The sequence below is a fragment of the Durio zibethinus genome, unplaced genomic scaffold, assembly GCF_047325235.1.
Source record: "Durio zibethinus cultivar Kanyao isolate XHJ-2024 unplaced genomic scaffold, ASM4732523v1 HiC_scaffold_197, whole genome shotgun sequence".
In the NCBI taxonomy this organism is placed as follows: Eukaryota; Viridiplantae; Streptophyta; class Magnoliopsida; order Malvales; family Malvaceae; genus Durio; species Durio zibethinus.
Window position 1 is genome coordinate 1 of NW_028322820.1, and position 5,000 is coordinate 5,000.

At 30.5% G+C, this 5,000-nt stretch overlaps 2 non-coding genes across 2 annotated transcripts; one reads left to right on the top strand and one right to left on the bottom strand.

Moving 5' to 3' along the window:
* The first annotated feature begins 503 nt into the window (after nucleotides 1-503).
* On the top strand, nucleotides 504-576 carry TRNAT-UGU (transfer RNA threonine (anticodon UGU)). The gene has a single exon. It is a non-coding gene; the product is annotated as a tRNA-Thr (tRNA).
* Nucleotides 577-1,954: 1,378 nt separating this feature from the next.
* Nucleotides 1,955-2,041, bottom strand: TRNAS-GGA (transfer RNA serine (anticodon GGA)). The gene has a single exon. It is a non-coding gene; the product is annotated as a tRNA-Ser (tRNA).
* Between the last annotated feature and the right edge of the window lie 2,959 nt (nucleotides 2,042-5,000).

Genomic DNA, 5,000 nt, shown 5'->3' on the forward strand with positions numbered 1-5,000 from the left:
TATTTTTATAAAATTTTTATAATTATAATAAAATTAGAATTAAATTATAATAATATTATTATAATTTAATATTATTAAATATAATGTTATTAAATATTAATATGATTAAATTAAAATATGATTAAATTAAAATATCATTTTTAATATGATTAAAATATAATCAAATAGAATGATTAAAATATAATCAAATAGAATTATATTATTCTATTCTTAATTATTATATTCTATCAATATTAGATTGAATATTAGATTGAATCTACCATTATTATATATTATTATATATTATTATATATCATTATATTAAATATGATTATATTAAATATGGCATAAATTATGTATGGCATAAATATGGCATTTAAAATTTAAAATTCTAGTTTTTCTAAATTCTAGTCTATAATTCATATTAATAATTCATAGTAATTATGAATAACTAATAGATAGTTAATAGATAAGATCGTAATAGTTTGCTGAATTCCTATGGATACAAAATTTCTATTATTTGAGCCCGCTTAGCTCAGAGGTTAGAGCATCGCATTTGTAATGCGATGGTCATCGGTTCGATTCCGATAGCCGGCTTTCTCTATTTGTTTGCTTTTTTACTTTTTTACATGATTGATAATGTTTTTTTGAAATCAAAGAACATTGAAAAAGCTTTTTCCCCTTTTCTTTCCAAAGGTCAACGATCCGTTTATTATGTCGTAGAAACTTTCAATTAGGAATAAAATTGGAGGAGTTAGATCTTTGCAGAATAAATCAAGAAAAAAAAAAAGGAAACTTTTTTTGGTTTAATTTTTAGATTTTAATTTTTATATTTTATATTTAATATATATTTTATATTTAATATATTTATATATTATATATATTTTATTTTAATTTCTATTTTTTGTATACATTATATACAATATACATTATATACAATACAAAAAAGTATGGATATTGATCCAATTCATCTCATTAATATTTGTAGTACAATCCTTCAGTCGATTTCGCTTCATTTAGTTCAGTTTTAATTTAGGTTTATGAAATTTCAATAAAATTCAAATTAATAAGGAGTCTTTATGTCGCGTTACCGAGGGCCTCGTTTCAAAAAAATACGCCGTCTGGGGGCTTTACCGGGACTAACTAGTAAAAGTCCTAGAGCCGGAAGCGATCTTAGAAACCGATCGCGCTCCGGTAAAAAATCTCAATATCGTATTCGTTTAGAAGAAAAACAAAAATTGCGTTTTCATTATGGCCTTACAGAACGACAATTACTTAAATACGTTCGTATTGCCAGAAAAGCAAAAGGGTCAACAGGTCAGGTTTTACTACAATTACTTGAAATGCGTTTGGATAACATCCTTTTTCGATTAGGTATGGCTTCAACTATTCCTCAAGCCCGCCAATTAGTTAACCATAGACATATTTTAGTTAATGGTCGTACAGTAGATATACCAAGTTATCGCTGCAAACCCCGAGATATTATTTCAGCGAGGGATGAACAAAAATCTAGAACTCTGATTCAAAATTATCTTGATTCATCCACCCATGAGGAATTACCAAAGCATTTGACCCTTCACACATTACAATATAAAGGATTAGTCAATCAAATAATAGATAGGAAATGGGTCGGTTTGAAAATAAATGAATTGCTTGTCGTAGAATATTATTCTCGTCAGACTTAAACCTAACTAAAATAACAAAACAAGGGTTCTGCTCCCTTTTCACCTGAGTTAAGGTTAAGTAAAGGAAGACAGGGTAAGGGATTTGATTCGGAAATTTTATTTTTCTCCTATTCATGTATGATAGATCCGTAGGTAGATTTTCATCCCCTGTACGCTATTTTACGTATTCCGTATTAAAAAGAAATTGGGAATAGAGAATCTATATCAAAGAAGGGTCTAACTCTTTAGTATCTGTTCTTATTTGATTTGATACATTGTAGTCAGTTACATTGGCGAATTAGGTGAAGGTGCGGAAAGAGAGGGATTCGAACCCTCGGTAAACAAAAGTCTACATAGCAGTTCCAATGCTACGCCTTGAACCACTCGGCCATCTCTCCTACATAATTATTATGGCCGATAACCCGAGCGAATAGCGAGTTATTCATATTAGATTGTTCGAGAGGTACGAACAATATCAATTCTAACTAGAAAACTAGCTATAAAAATAGAAAACTTTTCATCACTTTTTTCAGCACTTTTTCTTTAGCCTCCCGACTCGAAGAAATTTTTTTGTGAGGGGGCTGTTAAAAATAAATAATATAATACGATAAACATATACCATATATATCTATTCATGTTTGCGAAAAAGGCACTCCCATCTTTTTTCTGATATTTCTACCGGACTGGATTAAATCAATGAATTGAAACGAATCAAATCAATCGATTGGTTTTTTTTTTTTTAGACTATGCTTAATGGATATTTTTAGTTCATAATTCTCTTTAGACTCTAATTCCCCATTTCTATAAGAATTCTAAAATTCTTTTCCAGTTTTAGATCTCTCAACAACAACCTCTTACTCTGTAAATCTATTACAAATTCATAAATCCTCTAAGGGATTTTTATATTTGATTATATGTTGTATACCTGCTATGCACAAAACACAAAAAAGGGCAGTTATTTTATTTTCATCATAGAACGATTATTCGATTATTTTTCCTCTTTTTATCATAATTTAATCAAAACTTCTCTAATTTTGCTAATCTATCCTAATCCGTAGGATAAATTTTTTGATTCTTCAACTTCGATGAAATCGTAATAATTCTTTTTTCTTTTTATATTTTATTCTTATACTAATAAATTCTTATACTAATAAATTTGGATGAAATAAAATAGGATTCAAATATTTCTTTTTTTTTTTTTTTCTTGATTCCTGCCAAAAAAATTGAAGTAAAGTAGAGGGCTATATCTTTTTTTTTTTTTTTTTTATGGAATGGGTCTGCTTTTATGTTATTTCGTACTGTACGCTTCCTTTGTTTGTGAGATCCTTTTTTTTTTCTCACGAAGGGGTAATGAAAAGAGTTATAGAATGGATTGCTACCTATGCCTAGATCGCGGATAAATGGAAATTTTATTGATAAGACCTTTTCAATCGTAGCCAATATCTTATTACGAATAATTCCGACAACTTCAGGAGAAAAAGAGGCATTTACTTATTACAGAGATGGTGCGATTTGATTATTATTATATAATTATAATTATTTTATATATTTTAATTATTTTATATATATTTTTTTTTTTATTTTTATTTTACCGCTCTTAGTCTTAGGAAAAAGACACATGATTCGGAATAGAAAAAAAAAAAAAAAGACTATTGAAAAAAAAAAAGAAATCTACGCTTGTTGAAGGTGAAGTTTATAAATAAAGCAATTCCTTCTGTCGTGTATCCCCGATTAATGCAACCTCAGATGCTTCAATTGTTGATTCGAGTATTGAGCGAAAGGTTACACCTATGGGTCTGTATTGTGGGTCAACCCTACTACACTAGTACCAATAGGCGGCATAGAGGAAGAAGCACTACATCTAGGAATCAACAACACGAAAACTTTGTTATTGTTATAAAGGATTCCCTTTCCTTATCGGGATCGGAACTAAGAGAAATGGTTGGGACAACAAACATCCATCTTGTTCGTACTTTGGATACCCATATAACCATCGAAGATTGTTGAAGTGACTAATTCCTGGAAATTAAGGAGCGTTGAGAACAAAGAAATTGTTGGAGTTTACTTTATTTATCTAGTACGAACACGCTTGATGGTAAGAAAAGATCTTTTGCAAGAGGGTTGGCTAGAGATTTCTTGTAAAAACATTAGCCCCGCTCAGTTCATAATGACAATATTTCGACCTTTTTTTTAATTCCATGGATTATTCTCATTATGCACATAAAGGAGGAGCCGTATGAGGTGAAAATCTCACGTACGGTTTTGGAACGGAGAATTCGTTGAATCGAATGACGACCGTAACGGATGTCGGCTCAATCCGAAGGAAATTATGCGGAAGCCTTACAGAATTATTATGAAGCTATGCGACTAGAAATTGATCCCTATGATCGAAGTTATATACTCTATAACATAGGCCTTATCCACACAAGTAACGGAGAACATACAAAAGCTTTAGAATATTATTTTCGAGCACTAGAACGAAACCCGTTCTTACCACAAGCTTTTAATAATATGGCTGTGATCTGTCATTACGTGCGACTATCTCCACTATAGAAATAAAAAAAAAAAGGAAAGAAAGAGCAAATACGCTAGTAAATAAATACGCTAGTAAATAAAATAGGCTTTCTACATATTGCATCGTCCAAAAAACGATTTTTATCAGCTGTAACAAAAAAAGAAAAAAAAAAAAGAAACTTCATAGAAGTCAAAATATGAAGAAATATATATGCCTAGATACTTTATTCTATGGATAAAGGATCTAATTGATAGAGGAAGCACCGTAAAGATCAATTAGCGAGGTTTTGGGCCGATACAATAAAAATAAATAAGAACTGCTTATTTATGTCATGATATGAGATAAAAATTAGGAATCAACTTATGTAATAGAGCCGATCCCCTAAGTTATTGAGCAGCGGTGTAGCATCAGATCCCAAAGACAGTAAGTCTTTTTTATGAGGAAGAAGTCTTTTTCAAGGATTCTATATAAATTTATATATGATATGAAACCGAGATAGTTACCTTTCAGAAAAATCTAACGGACGATAATCCCGAAACGCCTATGCTTTATTTTTCTGAAGGTGGGAGAAAAGATAAAACTCATTATTAATTTAATCCAAATTAAAGTTTGAAACTCATGTAATTAACCTCTTTTGGTTAACCCGAGACAAATCGATAGGATCTATGAGAAATCTCATTCAATTGGATATATGGTAGGGTAAAAAAATGGGACACCAAAAGAATTGACTGCCGAGCCGTATGAGGTAGGAAACTCTCAAGTACGGTTCTAAGGGAAGGAATTGACCCGCCTATTCCGACCGGGGAGAACAGGCCATTCGACAGGGGGATTCTGAAATAGCG